Below are 13,004 nucleotides of genomic sequence, written 5' to 3'. Positions count from 1 at the left end.
CTTCTTCCCTCTGCAGGGGAGGAGCACAAGTAGTTTTATGCTAAATATTTTGGCCATGTATCCCAGTTTTGCCTTATTCTTCTCTAACTGACAAGTCAAATTCCCCATGTCAGACCAGCACAGTCATTTATGCCACTCATTGTTTGCTCACAAAAGTATGTATTGAGAATATAATATGGTATTGTCAGATCAGAATGACAGTTGATGATAATGCAAGTTCCTCTCTATTCTGGTTGGCAATATTATAGTCTAACTCTTATTGAGGCTTAATGCTCAAGGGAAAAAGAGAGTGAAGCTCTTACTTCAGACTTCAGCTAGTTCCAGTTTAGAAAGAACACAGTTCAATGACAGTAAATTAAATAAATTCAAAAAAACAAAGTTTGGAAGAAATTCTGAAACAAAAAGATGTATAATACATTCTGAAGATGAATGACTGAGAGTCTCAAGATGCAGAAGCATCTTTCAAACAATCTGTTCTATTATTTTACTGCTGCTGGTTCACAGGAAGAAAAACAAATTGGCTCTTGGTGCCATCTCAGAACCCTCATTCAGTCTACAAATGTAGCTCAAATTTGTGGCTGGTGCCACCATAAGGTAATAAAGAATGAGATTTATCATTCAACATACAATGGATTCAGACCAGAATATGATTCCTTCTCAGAAGCGTAGGATTTTGGTTTTTTTTTGTGAGGGACTAGAACCTTCCTTAGCTCTTGAATTTACTCCCAGTTGTTTTGTAGAAAAAGAAAATCATAGTAAGGAGAACCAAACCAAGACAGTCGGCCTCTGCAGTGGCCCAGCTGTCCCAAAGCCTTTGCTCAAAGCCTTCTCTCCCCTTCTGTTCACAGCCTGCACTTACTCCTCCAGCAACCACAACATAGCCCAGTCCTCTTGAAAACATTTAAAGGGAACAAAGTTGGGAAGAGAGTAACAAGCATATGGCTAGACTACAAACACTTTTAAAAACAAGAAGTGCCAGCAGTTTCTCCTCCTGTCCTCACTTCCCCCCTCTGGTTATAGGCTTTCCTTTTGATTATGAGTGCCCAATCCTTTCAAATTTTGGAAGGTTGAACCTCAGAAAGGCATCCCCTTAAATATTTCTTCCTGGATACAAATTCAGTTCAATCCTTTAATAGCAGGCAGAAGCAATGTGTTTGGGAGAGATTACCAACTGCAGATTAAGGGATTTTAGGAATCCTTACAATAAACCAGAAGAAGAAATATTTGATTCTGGAAAAACATTCGTGACATTAAGAATAATTCATAGAATCACAGAATTGTTTGGGTTGGAAAGGACCTTAAAGATCATCTACTCCCAATTCTCTCTGCTATGGGCAGGGGCACCTTCCACTAGACCAGCTTGCTCAGGGCCCCATCCAATCTGGTACTGAACATTTACAGGGATGGGGCAGCCACAGCTTCTCTAGGCAACCTGTGCCAGTGCCTCACCAGCTCACAGGAAAGACTTCCTTCCTACTTTCTGATCTGATCTAATCTAATCTACTCTAATCTAATCTGTCAGTTTAAAGACATTACCCTTTGTCCTATCACTACAAGTCCCTGTAAGAAACCCTTCTCCAGATTTCTGGTAGCTCCTTTAGGTACTGGAAGTTGCTCTAAAGTCTTGCTGGAGCCTTCTCTTGCCCAGGCTGAACAACCCCAGCCCTCCCCAGCCTGACTTCAAAGGAGAGGTGCTCCAGCCTTCTGATAACTGTGATATTAAAAACATTATCATCACATCATTTCTGTGTGTTCTGAAACTGTGGTATTTAGAAAGAGATCCATCTGTTGGTAAGCAAAAGAATAAACATAAAATTATATATGTAATATCAATTTAAATTTCCTGGGGCATATCCAGTAGTGTGTTTACTTATTTTATTTTTTTCATATGGCATTCCCATCTTTATCTCCTTTATCTCCTATTGACACAAGAAAGAGCAAGGATTATAAAATGTAAGTCACAGGTGGAGTTTAAAGCATGCAAAATTTTCATTCTCTTTCTGTCTTCTGAGGAAGGCTACTCAGGCAAGTCAGTCCCTGCTACAAAGCGATTAACTTGGGTGAACAGCATGGTTATAATGGAAATTTTCTAGTTGTTCTGCACAGCAGGGGGGAAGAAAGCTTACTCCCAGGGAAATTTTCAGAAGCCGGTCCCGCTTTGCTGCAATTTAATGCTTACACTTCTCGCTATCAGAAGAGATTCAACACCCATGGGATTAGTTCTCCTTCTCCATTAGCCCATCTTTAAAGGTTTGGACAATAAATCAGCAATAAACTGTGGCACACTACAATCAAGCCTCTCTGTCTGCTCGGTTCATTTTGGTCTCCGCTGCAGCTCCTGGCAGCACAGTGACCTTCTGGCTGCAGGTCCTCTCTGCTGGGAAAGCAGCAGCACTGGAGGCTCACAACATCTGGGCTGCAGCACAGAGGGACCCTGCAGCTTCCCAGTGCTCCTTCAGTGCATCCCATACCACAGGGATGACCACAAAGGGAAAATGCTGAAACTTGGTTTAGTGGGGGTTATTATAAAAAGGTTGGCTTGTGTAAGTAGCTGTAAACCAGGAGATATGTCCTGAATACAAATTTGTGGATTCCCTCTGACAGACAGAATGGGGTTAATTTTTCTCCAGTAGGGAAAAAAATAAAAAGTATGGAAGACAAATCTTAGAATTAACCCAGAACAATCATTTATGTTCATCAACAAGCTCTAACCACCAGGAATACCACAAGACTGCAGTTCAATCCTTCCCTCGAGTTGGAGCTTTCAGAGCAGTTCAATGCCTATGGGCATTGATGTCAGTTGGGTGTTCAGCTTTACATACAGATGTAGGGACTAATTAATCTTCTAACGTGCAATATTCTTGAACATGCACACACAATTGCTTTCTTGAAAATGAAACAATCCCAATTACACACATGCTTTCACAGGAAGCTTTTACCCCAGAAGTTTGGTGCCAGCCAGGCTGGCACAGGTTTCATGCAGTTAAGTCACAGACCATCACCAGGACACTGTGCCCCCTGTTAAAAGCCTTTTCTTCAGAAATGACAAAACAAGTCCTAACAAACATTCTCTAATACTACCATAAGCATGACTAATATCAGGTTTTTGATAAGCTCTGAAGCGCAATCATTGCAAAATTGCTGTCTCAGAAACTCAAGCCAGCAATGACTGTGTGGTTAATGGAAAGCTGATGTGTCTCGGTGAACCTTTAGCAAGAATCTAAATATGAGGAATCCAACAATACATTGCAGAGAGTTTAATCAATACTTTTTTTTGTTAGCACAAACATTAGTTTGCCTTATTACATGATATTATTAACTTCCAACTGTGGGTAATTTTTATGCCCTAGGCATTCAGCTTGAAGCAGTTCTTCCTGTGAATGGCTCAGCTTGACCAGTTATAAAATAGGGGGAATGTGTAAATGCAGGTCTGATTTAGCATGGAATGAAATTCTTTTTCACTAATAGATCTTTTTTTCCCTCTGTACATACATATACAGCAAGGTCTGAGGGGAAAAGATTTCAGAAACTGGATTTCTTTTTAAGAGAATTAAAACCTGTGGGACAAAGATAAGTCATACTGTCATCCATAAGCCCCTTCCCATTCACAGTCCCACCAAGCTTGGTGAGAGCTTTCCTGTAGCCAGACATCACCAGGAGACAAAGAAGCAGGTAGTCTTCTTTGCTGCTGGATATAATCACAGTCTCCCACCCCTCATCACCTGTCCCCAGTATTTGTGTCTTAGTTCATATTTTATGCCCCTTTGTGGCACGCCCAGCACCAGTGACCCAGCTGTCGATGGCTGCAGGGACATCCTCCTGCAGACTCCCCAGAAGCAGGAGGGGAGAGGAGCACAGGACTGATAACCTTTCATCTCTCAGCACCAGCCAGGCCAGGCCTGTTCTGGGCTGTGTGCTGACCATCGTGGCCCTGTGCACTCATACATCACCCACTAGCACATAAACTGCTTCCAGTTAATAGTGCTCCTGACATTTTTCATCTACAGCCTTACTGTCTCAGAAGCCAAACGTGATAAAAATTTTCCCAAGCAGTTTTTCCGAAAATTTTTGCCAACATGAATAAAAATGGCCAATGCGTAGGGTTTTTTATTAAACAGCTTTGATTGACAAAGCTTGACATGTCTCAGCATGTTTTCTTGTTTCAGTTTAGGGTAATCACTTGATTCTTCTCTGTCATACCCAGAAAGATATTTTAAAGCATAAGATTTCCAGTGGGCTCTGTACCTCACACAAAATTGATTTCAGCACATACAGTACTCCTGGTGTCTGATACTGATGAATTACCCTGCTGGTGAAACACAATTTCTACTAAATCAACAAATAGTTTCCTATAAAGGCCATAGGATTCACTCAGTTTCTGCAACAAAAGCTCCCATTTCCTCTTCATTAATCCTTGTAAGTGAGATTCAATAGACAAGAGGAAATTCCTTCCAGCTAGCCTTATGGTGTTCTTGACCATTTTGAAGAGAAGATTAAAGAAAACCCAACCATCAAACCAACAGAAGTTAATTTGTGAGAGACCCAAGGGAATCTGAGGCCACTATCCAAACTCTTGTCTCTTATGATTATGGAAAATTATGTATTCTCCAACTAATCCCCCAACATAGATTACTGAAAAGCAATCCTTCAAGCACCAAGAACACCGCTGAATTCCCAAAAATCTCATCCAAAACAATTTGAAGATAACACTTTAAAATTGATTTTGAGTAATTTGTATATTATGTGCTATTTTCTCATATTTAAAACCTGCAATAGCCCAGTTTTTCAACATTATTGCTCTGCTTTTCTAATAAAACCAAACCAAAAAAACACTGGAATTCAGAATGGGGAAAGTCTTTTCGATGCAGCCTTTTTGCCTTGGAGTGAAACGCAGAAGGGAAACACATTCACATGGCATTTCATCAAATAAGGAAAAGCAGTTCTGTATTCTTTCACTGTTACTGCTAAGAAAACACTCATTCCTCTGAAAGCCTAAGTGAAATATTACTGCAAATCTTCGTTCATGGCTGTAATAGGGAGCAGAGAGAAACCATACAGTTCCACAGACCAGAGCCCAGCTCAATTTATCCCAAAATCTCTACCTCGCTGCAGTTGTACAGAACATACCCAAAGACAGTGTGAGCCAAAAATCAGGCACCGCTTTTCACCCACCCTACAAAGTACTCTGTCACAACCAAAACAATCTCACATTTGCTGTATTTTCACTCACTACAGATGCCTCCATACTCAACAGAACATCAGTCCAGACAGGCTTTGTTTAGGTGACGTCACCCAGAACCTTCCATCCATTTGCTTAGGAACTCTCTGATATTTTTAGTGACATACACAGCAGGGTCAAGTCATCTGGAAACTACTTCTTCCTGTCAGTTTTTGATAATCAATTCAGTGAAACATTTCTTCTTCTAAATCCACATACTGTTGTACTTGAATTGGTAAGAAGAGGCATTTAAGTCAATATGAACACAGCAGTACAAATAGTATTAGAAACATTCTATTATCTGCAAAAAGTTAGAAGTCCAGATGCACACAGAATGCTGATAAGTAGAAGCCAGTGAACTTGATGTTCACACCTGTAAATTCTGGATCGATAAAGTAACCTTCCACAGACTAACACAGACCCATCCATGTCATGTGAAGCATCACATTCTGGCATATCATAAAACAAGGACCCAAAATCAAAGAACAAAAGACAAATCCAACACTACGCTGACTTCTGTGTTTCACCAGTGAATCTACAGCACAGGAAAAAGCAAAGCACCACCCTGATTGCACACCACTATCCATGTTTTCTTATACACCATAACAAGGAAAATTCCATTAATCTACCGTGTGCTGCAGGGATATTGCACTTCCAGAGCCAATCTCATGGGGCACTTCGTAGATCACTCTTGGAGTTCTTTCCATGAAGAATGAAGGTTGCATATGTTTACTGAGTGCCAGTTTTATAAAATAAAGAATACAATTGCTTAAGTCACGTAGCTGGACTTGGTTCTAGTTTGAGCCATGTTCATGAGCCATTCCAACAGCAAGGCCACAGAGAGTCTGGATCCATGCAAAGCCATCAGCAGTGTCCAGAACTGTTCATTCCCCTCTCAACTCAGAGTTATCGTAGATAAGATCAACAAACAGACTCCACATCCTGTAAGCAATACTATTACACTTGGCTAACACATGGCACAAAGCAATTCTAGTTCTTTAATTAACTAAGGGGCCTTGAAGCAAGGGCGAACAGTCCCACCAAGTCCCTGAATGCAGTTAAGCCTCTGGTTCCACAGAGCAGGTCACAGAGCCTCCAAAGAGCAGAGATGTGTAAACTCTTCTCCCACACTGCATTAGGCTGTAATAATTTCTTCACTCAAGGTTTTTTTGTGTCTAATTATAAATTCTATTAGAGCTGCAGAGATTCATTATTGTCAAAGAAAAAGGAGAGCTACTAAACAACATAATGTGTGTGCTGTCTGCTCCAGAGAAACCATCCTCTACGTTCTTCAGATCTAAGGTCAATAGTACTTACCCCAGCTACACCCCCTTTGCCATCAGCCTTGATGTCATTTCTCTTTGATCCCCTCTGTTGCTGCTGTTTCTTCAGCTGCTGTTAAATGTCTGTGAATATTTTCCTCTTAGACGACTAATTACTACATCATCATGAAAGCTGCTCCCCAACGAGCTTGTTCAAGGGCCACGTTCCATCGTGCATCGATAGTCCTTGGCCCCACTCACGTTTGAACACCTTCTCGTCTCTGACAGGAGCAGAATTTCACACTGCCCTTAAGAGGAAACAGCTTCCATATTGTTTGATGCTACTCATTCTCCACCAGGTACTACAGTGGCAAACCTCATTTTGTACTCTAAACAGTGCAAAGTCAGCTCCCATGATTAACAGGGTGGCCCAAACTGCCTGTGGAGGAAGACAGTGCAGCTCTGCACTGCTGACAGACGTGTCCACAGCCACACAGGAGTTTCACACTAAAGACATCCTGTTTATATTAACAGGAGCTCCTCATGCATTAGGCAGGAGAAAAGGCCAAGTGTCCCTCTAAGACTTATGTCTAAAAACTAGAAATTGCCAGAGAAATTAGTTACTTCTACTAATGAGCTTCAAAAGTCTATTTGAATCTATTAGTTTTAACTTTCCCAATCCCAAAATGTTTATTGCTCTCAGTTAATCATAGGTTAGGGTGGACTTTCTTCTGAAATATTGATGGACTAAAAGACTATTCATTCCACCCAATTAAATGAACATTAGAGAGAAATACCTCCCTCTTATAACTGAGTCATTTCAGGGAAGCTGCATGGTCTGTTATACAGAAGGACAGCAAAGATGATCTCAAGGATCATCTAGCCTTGGAACTAATTCATTAAAAGAAACAGGTACACATCAAAGGGACTGACATGCACAGTTGGGTTGGTGACAGAAACTGGTCACATTAATGGAGAAGTAATTACTGGAGTAAATGCAATGTTCAAGCAAGAAGGGGAAGGTGGTAGGAGTGACAAATGACACTGTACTCAATAACATCATTAGAGTCCTCCCCTTCACGAGCACAGCCATAGACCAAAGGTCCCTCTACAGTCACCTTCTCTTCATAGATGGGCCCTTCCATCCTTAGGGTTCCACAGAAATCTATAGAGTAGGATGCATTTAACTATTGGAGCACCCCGATCTACAGAGATCATCATCCACAGCCTCTGATCAACAGCTCTGCCAACCAAGCTCTTCGAGGTGAAATTCCCCCCAGCTCCCCCACTAAGAGCCTTCTTGTCTTTGCCAAGGTCACTAGACCATGAGACAGTTTTGGTTAGCTTTCCCAAGGCAATAAGCCTTAGAAGTCCTAAACATAATTTTTGCAGAACTTGTAAGAATTTGATTCACTGAAAAGGAGAGACAGCCACATTAAAGACACACCTCTGACCAAAAAAGAGAGGCTGAACTAAAAATTGTTACACACTCTCCCCGGTTGCCAGCTCAGAGCCCAGCTCCACACTTCACAGCAGCACTGAGCGTTGTCAGAGCTACAATTAAATTTGGGAAAGGGAGAAAGCTGTGGGACAGAACACCCAGCTCAATTTCATTGTTAATGGAATACACACTGTTAAAGTAGCACCTATTTCAGTGTGTTCACACAGGAAAGTTGTCAGAGTGGCAATTTTTGTGGATACAGAAATCAGGACATTTGAGTCCTTTTTAAAAATTAGGAGTATGTATATCCCTTAGAGGAGATAATACAAAGAGAGACCAGATTTCCTTTACAGGATATTTTTTAATTTACTCCTATAATGATTGAGATGAGGCCAAAGTATCTTAAAATGCTTCTGAAATTCCATTTGCCAACCTCACAGAGTTCAAACCACTTCCCTTTAATAAACTGGTTATTGCTCTTCTTTAAATGTCATTATATTTAACATTTCTGCTTTGTTTCCTGTAGCATTAATCTCAGTTATTGACAGGCAGCAGCCACACTCAAGATGAAAGGAATTTTCTTGCCATGATTTAATGTGTTTCACATCCTGATAATTCTTTCTTCGTTCCTGCTGTTTTAAACAAAACTAGCTAGAAGCACCATTTCTGCCTTTTACTTATAACTGCTGGCTGATAAAACAGAAACACATCCCAGGGGCACTTTATTATGTTATCTGCCCCCAGTTATTTTTAAGACGATTAATGATGTGTTCACCAAAGCTATATAATAATTACAAAAGTTCTTTGATATTCCTAAACAACAGCAATCTCCCCAATTTCTTGAAGCCCACTGAACAGACATGACTACGTTGTGTGCTGTAAAACTGCTTACAGACATCCTCACAGACATCCTTAATGAAGGGTTACCAAAGAGCCACTGATTTATATTTTATCTTGCATTTGGCTATACTATTGCTTGTTTGTTTAGAGGAGGCATTTTTAAATGATAGCTGCAACCCCTCAAGCTCTGTTTAATGAATCCTAACTTTAACATATTCAAAGGCACAGAAGTGCAGCATTTGCTAGTGTAGGCTGTTTGAGCCTCCAGTTTCCTTCCTTTGTTCCTTCTATCATCTCAGATCATGGTAAATCAGAAGACAAAGAGTAGCATTTTAGGAAGTATCTTAAATTTTCTTAAAACACAGCTACATTTTCATATTTACAGTGCTCAAGCCTCCTGTCACTCCCCCCTTTGTGACTCAGCAGCAGTGCAGATGATACTGAAGAGGAGGGACCAGACCTCGTTCTTCTCTACAAGACCCAGAGCTTCTAATCTTCCATACCTTTGTTCACCTTATCAGTACTCCCTCTGCTTCAACCTCTGATTTGAAGCAAGTTGCCAGAGTTATTGCTGTAGATGGGCAGTCTGAGATGCAGGTTCTACACAGGTAAGCATGACAATTACTTGCACTGTCCTGTGCTGCAGCAGGAGCTGCTCAAGGAACCCGCTGGGCTGGAGGAGACAGGGCAGCAGCGACCAGCAGAGGAGAAATCACTGCAGAGAACTTGTGCACCAGACAGCACTGCACCAAGCAAAAGGAGAAAAACCAGTCCCTACCCCAAACAGTTTATTTTTGTAACACAAGAGGTGGATACAAACAGATGGGGAAGGAGGAGGGAACGAGAAGACACTCCGATCAGATCATCAGCACCCAAAGTGCTGTCAAGACTCTGGGAGGCAACCTGCCAAAGACAAACTTTAATGAGATTTTTAAGGGGGTGGATGCTCATTAATTTTAGACAAAAAAATGTAAACAGCAAGGGCTTACAAACCCAGTTCAGTCCAGAGAAGAAAATGCCATTCTGCTAAAAGGAACAGCCCTGTCTCTCTGGAGTGAGCACCAAGCACCAGCCGTGCAAGTGTTGGCCTGCTCCAAAGGACTCTGGACAACCCTGACATTTCCTCACCCTCACATCTAACACTCCTCTGGAAGAAAAACAAATATACAGGCCAGGGGGACATTGCAGAGCTCCCTGATTGCCTAAGTGTATCACAGACAATTCTCTTTCAGGAAATGAGATGTGGACTTCATTTTATTTTAAAAGAAAGATTTCCATTACCCTTTCAGAAGATCAGGGCTTTGTAGAATCTGAGGTCCTGTTGATTTACAATAGAAATAAATGTTAAGATTATTTTTCAACTGCAATTTTCAAATATAATTAAGAGAATTTTTATTACAAATCTAAAGCAATAGCTAATTGTTTTTTGTGGGTTTTTTTCTGTTCCAACACAAGGTCATCACTACACACAAAGAAGCAAGATAGATTTGGGGCACTGTTTGCTTAAGGGCTAATTCTCATTCCAAATAATGATTAACAGGAGATCAAAAAAGGATGATGTTGAATGGAGTAAAGCAATTAAATGATAAAACACAAATGGAAAACGAAAAGCATTTGTAGCTAAATGAACATACACCAAGTGACCAATGGTTTCAGGGGATTAGATTCTCATGGTAATAATTACATATTAATGTAATCAGTAACAGCCTATATTCATTATTCTGTCGAAATGAAATAAAAGCACACACAATTCCCCCACAATGGATATTCAGTTTAGCTAAATTGCAATCCACAGAAACTTGGTACCAATGAATGCCCATTTGGAAGATGGTTTTGCTGCCTTTACCAGCCTGAACAGTGTTTCAGAGCACAGGTGGGATCAAGCATGGTGTGACCTGAGGATTTTGCTTTCAAAATTCTTGGGAAAACAGACGTTTATTACATGTGGACAGAGATACTCTTTTTTTCATGCAAATTAATTCATTCTCAAGCATACTGGACATCAGAGTGATCAGCTCAGTCTTAAGTTCCCAAGGCTCTCATTTTAAGATAACAGAAGTTCCCTGGAGTTTACTTTAGTTCCACAGCACTACTACTCAGAATGTAGTGTGATTGTGAAACCATGGATGAACACGGTGCACTCTGAGGCTGACACTTTCAGTTCTAGATTGACCACAGAGAGCTGTTCTCTTCCTTAGCTGAAGATACACTGCATCCTCACCATGCTGTTCATTCATCCTCTTGACAGGTGTGCTCTAGCAAGAAGTGCTGCAGTCAGCTCAGCTGTAGCTATTTCACTGGCAATTCCTCCAGGGAAACACCCCACTCCCCCCCCCAGCTCTGAGCTTCACTGGACCTCCCAGCCTAAATACAGAAATAAATAAAGTTGGATGCTGGATGTTTAAGGAAAATAAAAGCACTTCAGAAAGTGGCATAAGCAGTTCATTGGGCAAACTCACTCTTCTTGTGTCAGAAAAGAACAAGGGACATCTTTGCACTTGTGTCTGGGAGGAGGTCAAACTGCACCACTATGACTATGTGAGTTTGTCAATGAATACCAAAAATACCATCTCCCCAGCCAGAGGTCTGTGTTGAATAAAGCAGGAACTAGAATTCCGTTCTTGGGATGAGATTTGCAACACATCAGAGATAAAACTGGAAAGTTAAAAAATGCCTCTCGCTTCCTACTGACAGATGCTCCTTGATACAACTGCATCTCACATGTCTCTGGCTACCTTGTGGTGGTGGCAAAGAACCAAATGCCACAGAGAACCCAGCCTATGAGAGAATGAGGGCATCGGGCAGGTGCAAGCTACAGCTCTTTTGAGCAGAGTTTCTGAACCCACATATTGATTTTTTTTTTCTTAATATATAATTCCTTTGTTGGGGGGGGAAAAAAGAAAAAAAGTATGTATGAATCTAAAAGTCAAAGTCTTCTACCAAAATGCTGCTGTCAGCAGCAGAAAGAGGCTGAGGCAGGAGCACAGCAATGAATGCAAGAGGTAGAAGAAATGGTAGCAGGGAAAAGGAGGCAGCAACCTCACCAGCAGACAAGTATGAGAAAGGTTGTCTTACTCAAATCCAAAGTATTTCCTTAATTCTCATGCCAGAGCACCATCAAATATATATAAAAAATGTATAACTTTCATTCTTCTTATGTTCTATGACACCCTGCCCTGTTCCTGGCACTCATTTGCATATGCCTCATCAGAGCAGACTGGGGCATGACACTCTGAGGCATCATTAGAAAGGACAAAGTCTACTGAGTACAAAAATGTCACCAGCCCCCTCCTCTCTCTTCTTGATCAAATGACAGCAAAACTGGAGCTTTGTTTGTTCATCAAACCGGGCCAAGCAAAGGAGAGCTGTAGAGACAACCCATTACATCAGCAGAAGTCACTTTAAGACAACGTAATATAACACAGGAAGGGTTACAAAACAGTGCAGTTTTGAGGAAAGAGTGGGGACTGTGGTGGAGGAGTGTAAGACAGATGTGCATGTGTTAGCAACTCAGCTGAGCTACCTCTGGTGCCATTTCCTCACATAGAATCTTCTCTCTCTCCCCTCAATGTTGAACTACATACATGTCATCTCTCCTCTTTTTGCCCCTTCTTTTCCCCTCAGCCACTCCTCCCACCCCTACTGAGAGAGGTGCTCATGGCCTTCACTGATCACACTGCAACTTCTACTCCTCTTTCCTTGCAGTTCCTTTCATCTCCTTCTGGCATTTCCTAGTGACTCCTCGTAGAACAAAAGCATGATTCAGTTGTTCCCATTTTAAAGCTCCTAACCTTCAACTACACTTCAGTCTTCCATCTCGTTTCCTCTCTAATACACTTCTTGCTTACTATTTCTGTCCCTCCCTTGGCATTTTTCTGAACTTGTTCTAACCAAGATGAATGACAGTCTTATTCAAGCCTCAGAAACACAACTTTGTTCCCACTGCCCCATCCAATATTTCCATCACACATGACCACGGTGATGCTCTTGAAATGTCATCTTTTATCGATCCTTCTTCTCCTCTCACTTTCTGAAGTAAATCTTTGACATTTTCTGGGGTGGAATTTCCTCACAAGTTCTGGCAAGGCTTCACAAACATGATGACTTTGGCCTTCACTTTTCCCTCCCATAGCACTTCCCCAGCTGCAAGCTCCCAGTCTGTCAGCAGAGAGAGAGGGGAGCTGAGTCAGAGATCCACTCCTCCGCTCCCTGGTCCAACAAAAGAAATTTATATCCATTCAGG

The sequence above is a fragment of the Myiozetetes cayanensis genome, unplaced genomic scaffold, assembly GCF_022539395.1.
Source record: "Myiozetetes cayanensis isolate MyiCay16 unplaced genomic scaffold, myiCay2020 scf15, whole genome shotgun sequence".
Classification (NCBI taxonomy): Eukaryota; Metazoa; Chordata; class Aves; order Passeriformes; family Tyrannidae; genus Myiozetetes; species Myiozetetes cayanensis.
This window is presented reverse-complemented; position numbering follows the sequence as displayed.